Raw genomic sequence first — 20666 nt, forward strand, 5'->3', positions numbered from 1 at the left:
ATATATATATATATATATATATATATATGTATATTAGTATATTTTGGTAGCAGTCTTTCCTGTAGACATATTTTATTAAATATGACCGAAAAAGTAAGATTAATAATTCTAACACGAATTTTCTCAATCTTTCGTACATTATGCTTCACTGTTGGAGGTAAATCAAAAATCACTTCTCCAAAATTCATTTTTATTTCTAGTCTGACGCGACACGGGCGCGTTTCGTAAAACTTATTACATTTTCAAAGACTTCACAAATACACAACTGATTAGAACTTGCATTTCCCTGATTTTATATCTACTTTTGAGTGAGGTGGGAAGGGTGATGTGGCATTACATTTGAGTGAGGTGGGAAGGATGATGTGGCATTAGAGGATATTAATAGGGTATTAAAAGTATCAACACAAGACAGAACACGAAACAATGGATATTGAATAGAAGTGTTTGTAGAAAGCCTATTGGTCCATATTTCTTGATGCTTCTATATTGGAGCGGAGTCTTGAGGTGGGTAGAATATAGTTGTGCAATAATTGGCTGTTGATTGCTGGTGTTGACTTCTTGATGTGTAGTGCCTCGCAAACGTCAAGCCGCCTGCTATCGCTGTATCTATCGATGATTTCTGTGTTGTTTACTAGGATTTCTCTGGCGAGAAATGAATTTTGGAGAAGTGATTTTTGATTTACCTCCAACAGTGAAGCATAATGTACGAAAGATTGAGAAAATTCGTGTTAGAATTATTAATCTTACTTTTTCGGTCATATTTAATAAAATATATATGTATATATATATATATATATATATATATATATATATATATATATATATATATATATATATATATATATATATATATATATGACCGAAAAGGTAAGATTAATAATTCTAACACGAATCTTCTGAATATTTCTTATGTTTTTCTTCACTGTCGGAGGTAATAAAAATAACAATTCTCCAAAATTATTTTTTTAATTGTCTGACGTCTGAACGCGTTTCGTAATTTATATTACATTTTCAAAGACTTAATTTACACACAAATTCTTTGTATTTATACTCTATTGGATGAGGTGATATGGTACAAAAGTTTTGGGTGAGGTGACAAACACAAGACAGAACACGGAACAATGGGTATAAATTGGATAAGTGAACATACGAATGGAAGTAACTGCAGAAGGTCTATTGGCCCATACTTCCTCTTGCTCCTTCCATATTGGTTCGGGGTCTTGAAGTAGGTCGAATATAGTTGTGCATTAATTGGCTGTTGATTGCTGGTGTTGACTTTTTGATGTGTAGTGCCTCGCTGATGTCAAGCCGCCTGCTATCGCCGTACCTATCGAAGATTTCTGTGTTCTTTATTAAGATTTCTCTGGTGATGATCTGGTTGTGAGAAGCGATTATGTGTTCCTTGATGGCTCCCTGTTGCTTATGCATTGTTAGTCGCCTAGAGAGAGACGTTGTTGTCTTGCCAATATACTGAATTTTTGGGGGCTTACAGTCCCCAAGTGGGCATTAAAAGGCATAGACGACGTTGGTCTCTTTCAAAGCGTTCTGCTTGGTGTCAGGCGAGTTTTTTATGAGTAGATTGGCGTTTTTTTGGTTTTATAATAAATTATCAATTGTATATTCTGATTTTTGTCTGTAGAGATGACGTTCCTATGAACAATACCTTTCAGGACCCTTTCCTCTGTTTATGAGCCGTCGAAAAGAAGTTCCTGTAAAATAGTCTAATTGGGGGTACAAGTGTTGTGTTGTTGACTCTTCAGAAGTTGCATGGCGTTTTATCTTTTCATTTTATGATATCTTCAACGAAACCGTTAGAGAAGCCTTTGTTGACTAGGACTTGCCTTACCCTACAGATTTCTTCATCGACTTCTTTTCATCCTGAGCTGTGGCTTATAGCATGGTTGACGTAAGCATTGACAACACTCCTCTTGTACCTGTCTGGGCAGTCACTATTGACATTGAGGCTCATTCCTATGTCTGTTGCTTTGGTGTAGACTGCAGTATGGAAGCCTCTGCTCTTTTCCATGACAGTTACATCCAGAAAGGGCAGCTTCCCATTGTTCTCAATCTCGTACGTGAAACTCAACACAGAATTCTGCTCAAATGCCTCCTTCAGCTGCTGCAGATCTCTGGCATCAGGTACCTGTGTAAAAATGTCGTCAACATACCTGCAATATATGGCGGGTTTCCAGCTCATGTCAACTAATACCCTCTGTTCGATGGTGCCCATGTAGATGTTCGCAAACAGGACACCTAGGGGAGAACCCATGGCGACCCCATCTACTAGCTTATACATGTGCCCATCTGGGCTCACGAAGGGTGCCTTTTTAGTGCAGGCTTGGAGGAGTTTCCTCAGTATGCTTTCTGGCATGTCAAGAGGAGTGCAAGCTGGGTCACGATACACTCTATACACGATATGGCCTGGTATGGGTGATTATCCATGTGTACCATGTACCATAGGCACATGTGTACCTATGAGTGTGTGTGTATGTGTGTGTACTCACCTAATTGTGCTTGCGGGGGTTGAGCTCTGGCTCTTAGGTCCCGCCTCTCAACCGTCAATCAACTGGTGTACAGATTGCTGAGCCTACTGGGCTCTATCATATCTACATTTGAAACTGTGTATGGAGTCAACCTCCACCACATCACTTCCCAGTGCATTCCATTTACTAACTACTCTGACACTGAAAAAGTTCTTTCTAATGTCTCTGTGGCTCATTTGGGTACTCAGCTTCCACCTGTGTCCCCTTGTTCGCGTCCCTCCAGTGTTGAATAGTTCATCCTTGTTTACCCGGTCGATTCCCCTGAGGATTTTGTAGGTTGTGATCATGTGCCCCCTTACTCTTCTGTCTTCCAGTGTCGTAAGGTGCATTTCCCGCAGCCTTTCCTCATAACTCATGCCTCTTAGTTCTGGGGCTAGTCTAGTAGCATACCTTTGGACTTTTTCCAGCTTCGTCTTGTGCTTGACAAGATACGGGCTCCATGCTGGGGCCGCATACTCCAGGATTGGTCTTACATATGTTGTGTACAAGATTCTGAATGATTCCTTACACAGGTTCCTGAACGCCGTTCTGATGTTAGCCAGCCTCGCATATGCCGCAGACGTTATTCTCTTTATGCGGGCTTCAGGAGACAGGTTTGGTGTGATATCAACTCCTACACCTTTTCTCTCTGTCTGTTTCATTAAGTACTTCATCTCCTATTCTGTATCCTGTGTCTGGCCTCCTGTTTCCACTGCCTAGTTTCATTACTTTGCATTTACTCGGGTTGAACTTCAACAGCCATTTGTTGGACCATTCACTCAGTCTATCTAGGTCATCTTGTAGCCTCCTACTATCATCCTCTGTTTCAATCCTCCTCATAATTTTTGCATCGTCGGCAAACATTGAGAGGAACGAATCTATACCCTCTGGGAGATAATTTACATATACCAGAAACAGTATAGGTCCAAGGACTGACCCCTGCGGGACTCCACTTGTAACGTCTCGCCAATCTGAGACCTCACCCCTCACACAGACTCGTTGTCTTCTGTTGCTTAGGTACTCCTCTATCCACTGGAGTATTTTCCCTTTCACTCCAGCCTGCGTCTCCAACTTTCGCACTAGCCTCTTGTGTAGCACTGTATCAAAGGCTTTCTGACAGTCCAAAAATATGCAGTCTGCCCACCCTTCTCTTTCTTGCCTTATTTCTCTTTCTTGCTCTTTCTTCTCTATCTTGCCTTATTGTGTGTGTGTGTACTCACCTATTTGTGCTTGCAGGATCGAGCATTGACTCTTGGATCCCGCCTTTCTAGCTATCGGTTGTTTACAGCAATGACTCCTGTCCCATTTCCCTATCATACCTAGTTTTAAAAGTATGAATAGTATTTGCTTCCACAACCTGTTCCCCAAGTGCATTCCATTTTTCCACTACTCTCACGCTAAAAGAAAACTTCCTAACATCTCTGTGACTCATCTGAGTTTCCAGTTTCCACCCATGTCCCCTCGTTCTGTTATTATTACGTGTGAACATTTCATCTATTTCCACTTTGTCAATTCCCCTGAGTATTTTATATGTCCCTATTATATCTCCTCTCTCCCTTCTTTTCTCTAGTGTCGTAAGGTTCAGTTCCTTCAGCCGCTCTTCATATCCCATCCCTCGTAACTCTGGGACAAGCCTCGTCGCAAACCTCTGATCCTTCTCCAGTTTCTTTATGTGTTTCTTCAGGAGGGGGCTCCATGATGGCGCAGCATACTCTAAGACGGGTCTCACGTAGGCAGTGTAAAGCGCCCTAAAAGCCTCCTCATTTAGGTTTCTGAATGAAGTTCTAATTTTCGCCAGTGTAGAGTACGCTGCTGTCGTTATCCTATTTATATGTGCCTCAGGAGTTAGATTAGGTGTCACATCCACTCCCAGGTCTCTTTCTCGAATCGTTACAGGTAGGCTGTTCCCCTTCATTGTGTACTGTCCCTTTGGTCTCCTGTCACCTGATCCCATTTCCATAACTTTACATTTACTGGTGTTAAACTCCAGTAGCCATTTCCCTGACCATCTCTGCAGCCTGTTTAAGTCCTCTTGGAGGATCCTACAATCCTCGTCTGTCACAACTCTTCTCATTAATTTTGCGTCATCCGCAAACATTGACATGTATGATTCCACTCCTGTAAACATATCATTTACGTAAATTAGAAAGAGGATTGGTCCCAGCACCGATCCTTGAGGTACTCCACTTGTTACTGTTCGCCAGTCCGACTTTTCGCCCCTTACCATTACCCTCTGGCTCCATCCTGTTAGGTAGTTCTTCACCCATACTAGGGCCTTTCCGCTTACTCCTGCCTGCCTCTCAAGTTTGTATAGCAGTCTCATGTGCGGTACCGTATCAAAGGCCTTTTGGCAGTCAAGAAATATGCAGTCTGCCCAGCCTTCTCTGTCCTGCCTTATCCTTGTTACTTTATCATAGAATTCTAAAAGGTTTGTTAGGCATGATTTCCCTGTCCAGAACCCATGTTGGTGCTTGTTTACAAACCCAATGCTCTCCAGGTGCTCAACAAGTCTTAGCCTAATTATTCTTTCACGTATTTTGCAGGGGATGCTTGTCAGTGATACGGGTCTGTAGTTAAGTGCCTCCTCCCTATCACCTTTTTTGAAAATCGGTACGACATTTGCCTCCTTCCAGCAACTGGGCAATTCTCCCGACATAAGTGACTCATTAAAGATCATTGCCAGAGGCACGCTGAGAGCCTGCGCTGCCTCTTTAAGTATCCACGGTGATACTTTGTCTGGTCCAACAGCTTTATTTGCATCCAGTGTTGTCAACTGTTTCATTACATCCTCTGCTGTCACCTCTATATCTGATAGTCTTTCATCTTGGGTAATCTCTTCTAACAATGGGAGCTGCTCATGCTCGGTTGTGAACACTCCATGGAATTTTGCATTCAGTACCTCGCAGATTTCCTTATCGCTTTCTGTATATTCCCTTTTCTGTTTTCCTCAGTCTTGTCACTTGGTCATTTACCGACATCTTCCTTCTTATATGGCTATGTAGTAATTTTGGTTGCTTTTTCGCTTTGACTGCAATATCATTCTCATAATTTCTTTCCGACACTCGTCTTATGTTAATGTAATCATTCCTAGCTCTGTTACATCTAATCCTGTTGTCCTCTGTCCTTTGTCTTCTGTACTTCCTACACTCCCTCCTGCTTCTCACCTTTACTTCCTGACACTGTCTATTAAACCATGGGTTATTATATTCCCTCCTGCTTTTTTCCTTTATTGTTGGAATAAATCTCTCTTCAGCCTCCTTGCATTTCAATATGACTTGGTTCATCATACCTTGCACTGTTTTTCCTCTAAGTTCTTCCTCCCACTGCACTTCTCCCAGGTAGTCCCTTATCCTTCTGTAGTCCCCTTTTCTGTAATCAAGTCTCCTTTCCTGGACCTCTTGTCCTTTGGTCACAATTTTAAGCTCCATCATGTAGTCAAAGACTAGGACACAATGGTCACTAGCTCCTAGTGGTATTTCATGTTCCAACTGCTCGATGTCTTCTACATTCTGGGTGAAAATGAGATCTAATAGGCTGGGCGTATCCCCTCCTCTTTCCCTAGTATCTTTTTTCACATGCTGTGTTAGGAAATTCCTGTCAATAACGTCTACCAGCTTCGCTCCCCAGGTCTCCTCCCCGCCATGGGGATTCCTCGTTTCCCAATCTATCTCTCCGTGATTTAGGTCCCCCATGACCAGCAGCTTCGCTCTCATTCTATGCGCTAAAGTTACTGCCCTCTGCAGTTCATCTATACATGTCTTGTTGCTGTCCTCGTACTCCTGCCTGGGCCTTCTACTGTTTGGTGGGGGATTGTAGAGTATCAAGATTACAATCTTCTTCCCATCCACTGTCAGAGTTCCATGTATGAAGCTTGTGCTTTCATTGGTACCCGGATTTTCCAGCTCATCAAACTTCCATTTCCGCTTTATTAGTAGTGCCACTCCTCCTCCCTGTCTCTGTGTCCTTTCTTTTCTTATCACCTGGTACCCCTCTGGAAAGATTGCATCCGAGATCATGCCATTTATTTTAGTTTCCACTATTGCCACTATGTCTGGGTCTGCCTCACTAACTCTTTCTTTTATCTCTTCTGCTTTATTGGCTACCTCATCAGCATTGGTGTACCAAACCTTGAGACTCTTCTTGGAAACTCGGGTGTCAGAGTTCCCCCTTTCACCAGGGGTCTGGGGGGAACTGGGGGGTGTCTGGGGGGCAAGTGGGGGCTGTGGGGGTGAGTGGGGGGTGCTAGGGGGGTGCCTGGGAGTGCCTGGTAGGCGAATGGGGTCTGGGCATCTAGGGGGGTAAGAAGGGCATAATGGGTCTGAAAGTTAGGGGTCTGAATAGCATACGGGGGTTGAGAAATAGAGTGAGACTGAGAGTCAGATAGAGGTTGAGAGGTTGGGGGGGAGAGGGATACTGAGGGCGGAGAGCTGAGATGAGAATGGAGCATGGGTGCTGGGAGTGGAAGAGAGGGTATATTAGCTAGGGGGGAATCGGGGGTAGGTGGGGGTTTTGGGGTAGAAGAGGGGAAGAGGGAGATGGGGGAGGGTGTTAGGGGGTCACAAGGTGAGGGGGTTAAATGTGGGCTGGAGGTGCATAGGAGGGGTGAGGGTTGGGTGGGGTTTGGGGGTGAGTGGAAGAGGGGTGCAGTGGAAGCTGGGATGGAGTAGATAGAATTGAAGTCAATGGGGTAAAAGGGGCAGGGGATTAGGAAGGGGTAGTTGGGGAGGGGGGATGGGAAGGTGGGTTTGGGGAGGGCATGGCTTGACCCACTGGGGTCGTTGACAAGTGTGATGTAGCAGGGGCAGGGGAATCATTGGGGAGGTGCAAATGTGGAAGGGACAGGGGGGTTTTGGGAGGCTGAGGCAGGGGGGATGTATAGGAGGGCTGAGTTGGGGAGGATGCGACCTGGGAGGTGACCTTGGAGGTGGCCTGGGAGGTGACCTGGGATGTGACCTGGGAGGTGAGACTACCTGAGAGGCTAGTTCGGTGTCGTTGTTGCCATCAATTCTTGTGGGCTATTTGCTCATCTTTCGTCATAAACCTCTCTATAAACACATTGTAATGGGTTTCACTTCCTCTGAGTAAATGTGTGTGTGTGTGTGTGTGTGTGTGTGTGTGTGTGTGTGTGTGTGCGTGTGTGTGTGTGTGTGTGTGTGATTGTGTGTGTGTGTGTGTGTGTGTGTGTGTGTGTGTGTGTGTGTGTGTGTGTGTGTGTGTGTGTGTGTGTGTGTGTGTGTGTGTGTGTGTGTGTGTGTGTGTGTGTTTGTTTATTTTACATGAATCTGATCGATTAACATGTGTATATTTGATTATTATTGAGTAAACACATTAATGGAGAATGGCCTGGTATGGGTGATAATCCATGTGTACCATTCACCATAGGCACATGTGTACCTAGGTGTGTGTGTTTGTTTGTTTGTTTATGTTATCTGAATTTGATAGATTATCACGTGTACATGTGAGTATCAATGTGTACACACATTGATACACACAGTCCGGGTCATGGGATGGTAGACGCGTTGCTCGTTCGATTAAGCTTCATATTTCGGGACATTAGAGGGATACACGGAAAATTCGTTGATTAGTGATTATACAAAGTGCAACTCACCGATTAGAAACTACAAAATTCATGGATTGCGTCCGATAGTGCAAATTAGTCAAGACCAGGGGTACGACATCAGTGTCAAGACAAGCACGTGACGCCACTGATTGATCAGAGGGTACACAACTTGATGTGACAGTGAAGTCGAAAACTAATAGTGAATAGAATAGTGAGGAAGTGAGTCTAAAACGTCCAGCATTAGAGCTATACCGGTGCTAAGGTGAACAAGAAGCTGATTACTGGTGGTATAAGGAATAAGAGGGAGGTATCTACGCCTGGCAGCAGCGTGGACTCCAGCAGGCCAACGAGACGTCAACAGTACTTCTATCATATGTTTGTGTTGTGGGGGGGGGGGGAGTGGAATGATGGTGAGGCCTCTCAATAAGTCAGTACACCACTAGTGTACAGACTTAAGTAACAAACATAAACGAACCTCAAGACACCGTATACGGCTCACGGCTCACGTTGGTTCTCGTTTCGTGGCACCCAAGTGGGAACAAAAAAAACTACACAACTCCCTTCCTTCTCTCACCCCTACCCCCACCCCCCTCACTGTAGCACCTCCAACAGTACAGTACTCCAACAGTACCCTTAAGTCTTCAACAGAGTGCAGGGTTTATATAATATCATATCAAAGTCACTAAAGCATTCCATTCAATGATACAAGAGAAATTGGTAGACAGGAGGCTAGGACCTTAATATGACCTCACCGGACAAGCCGCTATGTCCCCTAGATCTCCCCCCCCCCTCCCCCCACAGTAAACTGATGACAACACCCTCACGTACACGCACACGCTCACACGCACACACACACACACACACACACACACACACACACACACACACACACACACACACACACACACACACACACACACACACACACACACACACACACACACACACACACACACAAACACACACACACACACACACACCCACACACACACACACAAATAAGGCAAGAAAGAGGAGGGTGGGCAGATTGCATATTTTTGGATTGTCAGAAAGCCTTTGATACAGTGCCACACAAGAGGCTAGTGAAAAAGCTGGAGATGCAACCTGGAGTGAAAGGGAAGGTACTCCGGTGGATAGAGGAGTACCTAAGCAACAGGAGACAACGAGTCAGTGTGAGGGGTGAGGTCTCGGATTGGCGAGACGTTACAAGTGGAGTCTCGCAGGGGTCAGTCCTTGGACCTATACTGTTTCTGGTATATGTAAATGATCTCCCAGAGGGTATAGATTCGTTCCCCTCAATGTTTGCCGACGATGCAAAAATTAAGAGGAGGATTGAAACAGAGGATGATAGTAGGAGGCTACAAGATGTCCTAGATAGACTGAGTGAATGGTCCAACAAATGGTTGTTGAAGTTCAACCCGAGTAAATGCAAAGTAATGAAACTAGGCAGTGGAAACAGGAGGCCAGACACAGGATACAGAATAGGAGATGAAGTACTTAATGAAACAGACAGAGAGAAAGATCTAGGAGTTGATATCACACCAAACCTGTCTCCTGAAGCCCACATAAAGAGAATAACGTCTGCGGCATATGCGAGGCTGGCTAACATCAGAACGGCGTTCAGGAACCTGTGTAAGGAATCATTCAGAATCTTGTACACCACATATGTAAGACCAATCCTGGAGTATGCGGGCCCAGCAAGAGCCCGTACCTTGTCAAGCACAAGACGAAGCTGGAAAAAGTCCAAAGGTATGCTACTAGACTAGTCCCAGAACTAAGAGGCATGAGTTATGAGGAAAGGCTCCGGGAAATGCACCTTACGACACTGGAAGACAGAAGAGTAAGGGGGGACATGATCACAATATACAAAATCCTCAAGGGAATCGACCGGGTAAACAAGGATGAACTATTCAACACTGGAGGGACGCGAACAAGGAGACACAGGTGGAAGCTGAGTACCCAGATGAGCCACAGAGACATTAGAAAGAACTTTTTCAGTGTCAGAGTAGTTAGTAAATGGAATGCACTAGGAAGTGATGTGGTGGAGGCTGACTTCATACACAGTTTCAAATGTAGATATGATAGAGCCCAGTAGGCTCAGGAATCTGTACACCAGTTGATTGACGGTTGAGAGGCGGGACCAAAAAGCTAAAGCTCAGCCCCCGCAAGCACAATTAGATGAGTACAATTAGTTGAGTACACACACACATGTTTGCTGACGACGCCAAAATTATGAGAAGGATTAAGACTGAGGAGGACAGCTTTAGGCTTCAAAAAGACCTGGACATGATGCAGGAATGGTCGAACAAATGGCTGTTAGATTTTAACCCAAGCAAATGTAATGAAATGAAGATAGGGGTAGGAAGCAGGAGACCAGATACAAGGTATCATTTGGGAGATGAAATACTTCAAGAGTCAGAGCGAGAGAAAGACCTGGAGGTTGATATCACACCAGACCTGTCCCTTGAAGCTCATATCAAGAGGATAACATCAGCAGCATATGCCAGGTTGGCTAACATAAGAACGGCCTTTAGAAACTTGTGTAAGGAATCTTTCGGAACATTATATACCACATTTGTCAGACCAATCCTGGAGTATGCAGCTCCAGCATGGAGTCCATATATAGTCAAGCATAAGACTAAACTGGAAAAGGTTCAAAGGTTTGCCACCAGTCTAGTACCCGAGCTGAGAGGTATGAGCTACGAGGAGAAACTACGGGAATTAAACCTCACTTCGCTGGAAGACAGTAGAGTTAAGGGGGACATGATCACCACATCCTAGATTCTGAAGGGAATTGATAGGGTAGATAAAGACAGGCTATTTAACACAAGGGGTACACGTACAAGGGGACACAGGTGGAAACTGAGTGCCCAAATGAGCCAAAGAGATATTAGAAAGAACTTTTTTAGTGTCAGAGTGGTTGACAAATGGAATGCATTAGGAGGTGATGTGGTGGAGGCTGACTCCATACACAGTTTTAAAAGTAGTCATGATAGAGCCCAGTAGGCTCAGGAATCTGTACACCAGTTGATTGACAGTTGAGAGGCGGGACCAAAGAGCCAAAGCTCAAACCCCGCAGCACAAATAGGTGAGTACACACACACACAATCACAAACAGGATTTGACACCCTGGCGAGAAGCGACCATTCCTATCTCCCCCTCCTAGCTGACACTTCCCTCTCTCACGCTCTCCTCTCCCCCTCTCTCTCATTAGTTCCCCCTCTCTCTCTCCCTCCCCCTCTAACTCTCTCCCTGTCAACCACTCCCTCCCTCCTCTCTCACACACACTTGTCTCGCCCCCATTTCTCTCTCTCTCTCTCTCTCTCTCTCTCTCTCTCTCTCTCTCTCTCTCTCTCTCTCTCTCTCTCTCTCTCTCTCTCTCTCTCTCTCTCTCTCTCTCTCTCTCTCTCTCTCTCTCTCTCTCTCTCTCTCTCTCTCTCTCTCTCTCTCTCTCTCTCTCTCTCTCTCTCTCTCTCTCTCTCCCTCTCTCTCTCCCTCTCTCTCTCTCTCTCTCTCTCTCTCTCTCTCTCTCTCTCTCTCTCCCTCCCGTTCTCTCTCCCTCCCCTTCTCTCTCCCTCCCCTTCTCTCTCCCTCCCCTTCTCTCTCCCTCCCCTTCTCTCTCCTCCTTCTCTCCCCTCCTTCTCTCTCCTCCTTCTCTCTCCCCCTTCTTCTCTATCATCTCTCCCCTGTTCTCTTTCATCTCTCCCCCTTCTCTCTCATCTCTCCCCCCTTCTCTATCATCTCTCCCCCCCCTTCTCTTTCATCTCTCCCCCCTTCTCTCTTATCTCTCTCCCCACCACCTCTTCTCTCTCATCTCTCCCCCTTCTCTCTCATCTCTCCCCCCTTCTCTATCATCTCTTCCCCCCTTCTCTTTCATCTCTCCCCCCTTCTCTCTTATCTCTCTCCCCACCCCCTCTTCTCTCTCATCTCTCCCCCTTCTCTCTCATCTCTCCCCCCTTCTCTATCATCTCTCCCCCCCTTCTCTTTCATCTCTCCCCACTTCTCTCTCATCTCTCTCCCCCCTTCTCTCTCATCTCTCTCCCCCCTTCTCTCTCATCTCTCTCCCCCTTTCTCTCTCATCTCTCCCCCCCTTCTCTTTCATCTCTCCCCCCTTCTGTCTTATCTCTCTCCCCACCCCCTCTTCTCTCCCCCTTCTCTCTCATCTCTCCCAATTCTCTCTCATCTCTCTCCCCCCTTCTCTATCATCTCTCCCCCCTTCTCTATCATCTCTCTCCCCCCTTCTCTATCATCTCTCTTCCCCTTCTCTCTCATCTCTCCCCTCCATCTCTCTCATCCCTCTCCCTCCTTCTCTCTTATCTTTCTCCCCACCCCCCTTCTCTCTCATCTCTCACAACTATCTCCCACCTCTATCTCTCTCATAGGGAGAAAACATGTCTGTGAGACTGACTCCGGGAAGCAGCCACAGGAAGACAGACATGGGAGGGACAAACTCAGAGGATGGGGGGGGGGGGTGGAACAGGAAGCCTGGATTAAGGGAATATTCCACCAAATGTGGGATTAATTCAGTGAAGGACTGAGGGTAATGAGGGAGACAGTAACCAACCTGCAGGATGAACTATGGGCAGCAAAGGAGGAGATAAGAAGCCTGAAGGAGACTCCCTCCCCAATATAAGACACGAACTGAGATAGGAATGCTACTGTTGAGGGGAATTCTTCACCACAACGCTCTTTTGCAGAACTGTTTAAAAAGAACCCTGGAGCTAGATCTGCAGTTAGGGAAGTTGACATGGAAGTGGCTTCTCAGGATGCAGCTAAATGTACTAGCCAGCTGATAGAGCAGAAAAGAGCAGAAGTAATAGTAGGCATTAGGGAGCAAACAGGGACCAATCCAATGGACAGGAGAGAGAAGGACAAAAATGAAGTTAATGAGATCCTTAAATGACTAAAGATGGAAAGGGCTGACCAAAATATCGAAAAGATTTTCAGGATCGGACGGTACAACAAGGACAGAGACCGACTGATAAAGATGGTATTCACAAGCAAGAGATTTGTTAGCAAGGAAGAGTGGACTAGCAAATGTACAGAAGTTCAAAAAAGTATTCGTACAGAGGGATATGACAAGGGACGAGAGTAGGAAGGCAGCATCCGCCAGGATGGAGTGCAGGGAGAGAGAAAGAAATCAGGGAGTCACAACCCCGAGCCCTACAATCCCAGAGGGGACCGGGGAACCCTCCACAAGCAGCTCAACAGACACAGTGAGAGAAGCACCTCCCCCATCCTCCACCCAATAGATGCCCTACCTGCCCCAACCCCTGGTGCCCACCTTGGGTACTTTCCCCCCACTCTCCCCTCTTCAGGAACTCCCATCTTCCCCACCCCACCAGGCCCTCCTTAATCCCCCATGCCCTCCCTTCTTCCCGACCCCCAAGCCCTCCATTCCCCCCCCCCCTCCAAACTCTCCAGTATCCCCCACCTGCTTGAGGCCTTCCTTCTCCCCCACTCTCCTAAACCCTTCCTGCTCCCCCACTCTCCTAAGCCCTCCCTTCTTCCTCAACCCCCTCAGCACTCCCTTTCCCCCATCCTCATCCCCCCAAGCCCTCCTCCCTGTTATACACCCCCAAGCCCCCCATTCCCCCCATCCCTCCAAACCCTCCCTCCTCACACACCCCACCAAGCCTCCCCTTCTCCCACACTCCCCAAAGCCTTCCCCTCTCACCCACTCCCCCAAGCCTTCCCCTCTCACCCACCTCCCCCAAGCCTTCCCACCTCTAATGCCTCCACCGCCTCTCCCCCCCCCCCCAAGCCTCTCCCGCCTCCCCACCCCCAAGCCTCCTCCCGTCTCACCACCCCCTACACCACCCTCCACGTACCGGATCCTCCCAGCCCCCACACAAACCAGATCCCCCAGGTCCCCCTTCATAGGTCCTCCCATCCCAGTCCCTCCCTGTTTCACTACTTCAGGGGAAGCAAAAGGATTTGAGAAGGGACAGAAGAGAGTCAGTTTCAGGGTGATGTACTCAAACATAGATGGGATCACAAGCAAGGCAAGAGAAATAAGGGAAAGAGCACAGGAAGTGAGCCCAGATGTAATCGAACTCACTGAAACAAAACTCTCAGGAATCATAACGAATGCAGTGTTTCCCCAGAACTACACTGTAATAAGGAAAGAAAGGGAGGGACGGGGAGGAGGTGGAGTGGCCTTACTAATGAGAAAAGAATGGAGTTTCAAGGAGATGGCCATCCCGGGCTGCGAGGGTTTCAGAGACTACATAACAGGCAATGGAAGGACCAAAAGTAGTAGTAGCTGTGATATATAACCCTCCACCAAATGACATAAGACCAAGGCAAGAATATGACAACAACAACACGGCAGTTAACACTATAACTGAGAAGGCAACCTCTGCTGCCTGTAGAAATAGATCCCATCTGGTCATCATGGGGGAATTCAATCATGGAAGGATAGACTGGGAGAACAAGGATCCGCATGGAGAAGAGGATACATGGAGAACCAAGCTAATGGAGGTGGCGACAAGAAACATTCTAAGCCAACATGTCAAGGAACCCACCAGGATAAGAGGTAATAATGAACCAGCAAGATTCGACCTAGTCTTCACTCTGAACAACTCCGACATAAGGGAAATCGGTTTTGAGGCCCCAGTAGGAATAAGCGACCACAGTATACTGGTGTTTGAGTATCTGGTTGAGGAAGGGTTAATGAACTCGAGGAGCGGCACTGAAAACAAAAGGCTGGCTTTCCGTTAGGGAAACTACGAGGAGATAAGAAGATTCCTAACAGATATAACATGGATAACAGAGCTCAGGGGTAAGACGGCCAAAGACTATATCAGACTGGACCACATCACGCAGAAGTACAAGGAGGCAGCAAACAAGTTTGTCCCAGTCCAAAAGGAAGACAACGACATGAAGATGAGATACCCATGGTTTAATCAGAGATGTAGACTAGCTGAGCAGCAAAGTAAAAGGGCATGGAGAAACTATAGGAATAACAGGATACTTGGGAGCAGAGAAAGATACCAGAGTGCCAGGAATGAATATGTCAGGATGAGAAGAGAGGCAGAAAGACAATACGAAAATGACATCACGAGCAAGGCAAAGACTCAGCCTAAATTGCTACACAGCCACATAAGGAGAAAAACAACAGTTTTTTTTTTTTTTTTTTTTATCACAGACGTGGCCACACAGTTACAATGCTAACCAGCCAACCTGTCCTCTTAAAAAGAACGTCGGTTTTGGCCGTTTGCCCGTATGGCCGAATTTGGATGTAATTTGAAAATGAAAAAAAAAAAAAAAAATTTGGGATTTTTTTTTCAACAACAGTAAGATAAGGGTCCTCTGATAGGTTAGGTGGGCAGGAAATTCTCATAAAGTTTCAAAACGTTATGAAAAACGTTAATTTAAAGTGCCCTCTCATAACCTCTGCACGTACGCCGGACAACTCAAACAGAAAACGGAAGAGAACGTCACTTTTATGAGTCGATTTCATTTCAAATTACGTCCAAATTTAGCCATATCGCGCATGCGAGCCAAAAGTGACGTTATTTTTATGGGGTTCGGGTTGAACCAGCATATATACATTTTCTTCTGTCCTCCATGGACAGGGTTAGAGATGTGTTAAACATATAGTACAAGGGTTTATTGAACAATCAACCAGAGAAGGTGATTCGGTGCTTTTAAAATGCTAAGCTAACCTACATATGTAAATACATAGATACACAGATTTACGTATGTCCTACATAAAGTGTTCGATGTGTCCTTTACATAGTGTCATTAATGTGAATTTACAAAGGTGAAATGTAATTCTGATCAGCTTTCATATATACTTTATACACATACATATACATACACACACACATGCATTCACATATATTTGTCTCTTTTACTCTGACAGGGTGAGATAGCTGATAGAGAAACTAGTGTGCAATTAAGCACTTAATTACTGAAGGTGATTAAGGTCCTTTTAAAAGCTCAGGTTATATAGTTACATCACATACATACATTGTATAATTGATACATTACATCATACCCAATCTTGGGTACAAGTCCAATATATCATCAAATGTTCCAGTACTCATATAGTAATTACACAGTTCAGCATACCTTAGCCCAGGAGTGCGAAAGTCAGTCAATATGGGACATTCTACAATATAATGTTAAAGAGAGTGCATGTTTTCGCTTTCACAAAGTTGACACATTGTGTACTCGACATTTGAATTTTGAGAAAGCTGCCAGATACGTCTATATCCCAGGCATATTCTGGCCACTATAGCATCACATTGCCGTGTTCTTGTTCTATTAGTCCCATATGTGAAAGTCTCCTCACGATATCTATCATAATATTTAATGCTACAACTTTCAGGTCTTTGTGAATTTGTTAGGTCGTTGAGATCTTCATTAGATATTTGTTTAAGTATTCTCTTTGTCACTGCTAATTAAACACCCAAATCAATTTCTACCACTGGTTCTCTACAGGCTGTCTTTGCAAGCATATCAACAGTGTCATGCCTTGAGATGCCAACATGTGATGGTATCCATAGGAATTTAATTTCAAATCTGTTTTCTTTAGCAGCTAAAACATTCATTCGAATATCACTGACTATTTTCTGGGTGTCACTACTATGTACGCTCAATGCCATGAGTGCACTCTGCGAGTCACAGTATATAAGTCCACTGCCTTTGTGTGGTAATGAAATTAAGGATAGGGGCAGAAGGTTTCACTACAAACGACAAGGAAGTGTGTGAGGAACTGAATAAGAAATTCCAGGAGGTCTTCACCTCAGAGCAAGGAGAAATTCCAGAGATAAGAGAGGGAATAGTTAACCAGGAACCACTAGAAGAGTTTGAGATTACCAGTGGGGAAGTAAGGAAGTTGTTACTAGAGTTGGATGTGACAAAGGCTATAGGCCCAGATGGAATCTCCCCTTGGATACTAAAGGAAGGGAGCAGAAGAACTGTGCCTACCACTCTCCATAGTGTATAACAAATCACTGGCAACAGGGGAGCTGCCAGTAATTTGGAAAACAGCTAATGTAGTCCCGATATACAAGAAGGGGGATAGACAGGAGGCACTGAACTACAGGCCGGTGTCCCTAACCTGCATACCATGCAAGCTTATGGAGAAGATTGTGCGAAGGAAGCTAGTGGAACATCTGGAGCGAAGTTGACTTTGTAACACAGCATCAACATGGGTTCAAGGACGCCAAGTCCTGCCTCACAGGGTTAATTGAATTCTATGACCAGGCAAAAAAAATAAGGCAAGAAAGAGAGGACAGACTGCATATTTTTGGATTGCCAGAAAGCCTTTGATACAGTACCACACAAGAGGCTAGTGAAAAAGCTGGAGATGCAGGCTGGAGTGAAAGGGAAGGTACTACATTGGATAAGGGAGTACCTAAGCAACAGATGACAACGAGTCACTGTGAGGAGTGAGGTCTCAGATTGGCAAGACGTCACAAGTGGAGTCCCGCAGGGGTCAGTCCTTGGACCTATACTGTTTCTGATATATGTAAATGATCTCCCAGAGGGTATAGACTCGTTTTTCTCAATGTTTGCCGATGATGCAAAAATTATAAGGAGGATTGAAACAGAGGAGAATAGTAGGAGGCTACAAGATGACCTGAAAAGATTGAATAAATGGTCAAACAAATGGCTGCTCAAGTTCAACTCGAGTAAATACAAAGTAATGAAACTAGACGGCGGAAACAGAAGGCTAGACACAGGATACAGAATAGGAGAGGAAGTACTCCATGAAACGGACAGAGAAAAAGATCTAGGGGGTTGATATCACACCAAACCTGTCTCCTGAAGCTCACATAAAAAGAATTACGTCTGCGGCATATGCGAGCCTGGCTAACATCAGAACAGTAATCAGGAACCTGTGTAAGGAATCATTTAGAATCTTGTATACCACAAATGTAAGACCAATCCAGGAGTATGCAGCACCTGCATGGAGTCCGTACTTTGTCAAACACAAGACGAAGCTGGAAAAGTTTCAGAGGTATACCACTAAACTTGTCCCGGAACAAAGAGTCATGAGTTACGAGGAAAGGATGTGAGAGATGCACCTAAGGTAAGGTAATTATCAAAAGAAAACACCAAACCAGAAGGCTATATAGCACCATCAAAGTGCGAAATAATCAGAGGGCGCTAAATATCACCAAGAATGCCAATATGAGAACAGAAACGCATAAATTGAACAATATCAAAAGTATCCGATTCACCAAGAATTCTATCAAGGGACAAATGACCGCGAGGGACAGTCAGAAAGCAAGACACACGCTCGTCCTGGAAGTCAGGACATTACTAACTACAGAGGACCAACAACCCTGCCAACGGGCAACGATGGAAGAATGAATAACAGGATAAAAGTCGGAATAACGAATACCTTTACGGGAGATGGGACAAGAACGGATAGCTTCACTAGCGGCAGCATCCGAACGCTCATTGAAAGAAACACCAATATGGCTGGGAACCCAGCAAGACTCTACTGATTTAAATTTACTAGAAATAAGAAACAGCCAATGTTGAATCTCGATGACCACCGGATGGACAGGATTAAAGGACCCTAGAGCCATGAGGGCACTACGAGAGTCAACTACAACCACAAAGGAGGAACGACAATGAGAAAGCAAGAGACGGAGAGCATAGAGAATAGCATAAAGTTCTGCTGTGAAGACGCTAGCCTCCGAAGGGAGGCGACATATATAAGTGTGGTCAGGAAAAACAACAGAGTAGCCCACACCGTCTGCAGACTTAGACCCATCGGTGAAGACGGAAATAGAGTGGGAGTGTGAAGAAAAGTGCTCAAGGGAAAGGCGTTTCAGAACCGTAGGAGGGGTAAAAGCTTTAGTGAAACTCTCCACGGAGGCAAGGAAGGAACAATACGAGGAGAAACATTAGAAATATGAACAGAAAGAGAATCCTGTAAGCGAGATAACGGGACAGAATGAGGGAGGCGATGAAGAGGAACTGGAACCACAGAAGGGGTAAAAGTTAAAGCACGACAGAGGCGAGAGGAAGGATGTTGTAAGGACCGCGCAAGATAGCAAAGACAGTAGCGATCACGGAAGTCCTGGAGAGAGAGGAAGCCAGTGTCAACATACAAACTGAGGGCGGAAGTTGAACGAAATGCACCAGAGATGAGACGCAACCCAGCATGGTGCAAAGCATCAAGACGGCGAAGAGTAGAAGGAGAGGCAGAAGAGTATGCAGGGCCACCATAATCGAGTTTAGACAGGAGGAGCGAGGAGTGCAAATAGAGGAGCGTGCGCCTATCCGCTCCCCAAGAAGTATGGGACAAACCCTTAATTAGTTTAAGGGCCTTAGAGCATTCAACTTGGAGGTAAAAGATATGGGCTGACCAAGACAAACGAGTGTCAAAGATTAACCCCAAAAGCTTAGCGGAATCCCTGTACACAATGGGATACCATAAAGCGACAAAGAGGGACGAGAACGACATGCTTCGGAGTAAAAGTCATAGCACAAGTCTTAGACGCAGAGAACCTGAAGCCATGATCGGTGGCCCAAGACGACACGGCATCAATCGCAAGTTGAAGCCGCTGTTGAAGGAGAGGCAAATCATCACCCTGACAGCAAAGGGTAAGATCGTCAAGATATTGAGCGAAGAAGACACCAGAAGGAAGAGAGGAAAGAAGACCATTGAGGGCAACTAGAAAAAGAGTAGTGCTCAGAACACTTCCCTGGGGTACACATTCATACTGCCAAAAAGGGGCAGAGAGAGTGGTACCAAGCCGCACACGAAAGGAACGACGAGAGAGGAAACTCTGGAGGAAGAGAGGGAGATTCCCACGAAGGCCAAAAGAATGAAGTTGATACAAAATATGATCCGCCAAGTGGTGTCGTAAGCCTTTTCCAGGTCAAAAAGGACAGCAACAATGGAGGTCTTCGCAGCAAAAGCAGTACGAATATAGACCTCCAAATTCACCAGGACATCTGTCGTGCTGCGGCACTTGCGGAAACGAAATTGAGAAGGGGAGAGGAGGTGATAAAGTTCTAAGAACCACATCAAACGAACGTTAACCATACGTTCAAAGAGCTTGCAGACACAACTCGTGAGGGCAATAGGGCGGAAATCCTTGGGGGATAACCCGAGAGACCCTGGTTTCCGAACAGGGAGGACAACAGCATCGAGCCAGTCTTCAGGGACTGACGACGACTTTCAGACCCGATTGTACAGACTCAGTAAATACTGAGACGTGCACAGAGGGAGATGGCAATGTATTTCATAATGAATGCCATCAGAGCCCGCCGCCGGAGAACCGCAGAGGGCTAGGGCAGACTGAAGGTCAGAGAGAGAGAAGGGATCATTATAGGGAAGGTGAAGATGAGTACAGAAATTTAAAGGACGAGATTCAAGAATAGGCTTACGAAGAAGGAAGGATTGGGGAAGATGAAAACCAGAACTAACAGATAAAAAGTGGAAACCTAGTTCAGTCACGACCTGCAACGGGTCCGGCACAAGAGCACCACGGAGGCGAAGGACCGGCGACACATCGGGAACGAATTTACCTGCAATCTTGCGAATACGCTTCCAGACCAGTGGTAGAAGAGTCTCGGACATAACGGTGGAGACATAAGATATCCAG

This window comes from Procambarus clarkii, chromosome 7 (assembly GCF_040958095.1).
Source record: "Procambarus clarkii isolate CNS0578487 chromosome 7, FALCON_Pclarkii_2.0, whole genome shotgun sequence".
Taxonomy (NCBI): Eukaryota; Metazoa; Arthropoda; class Malacostraca; order Decapoda; family Cambaridae; genus Procambarus; species Procambarus clarkii.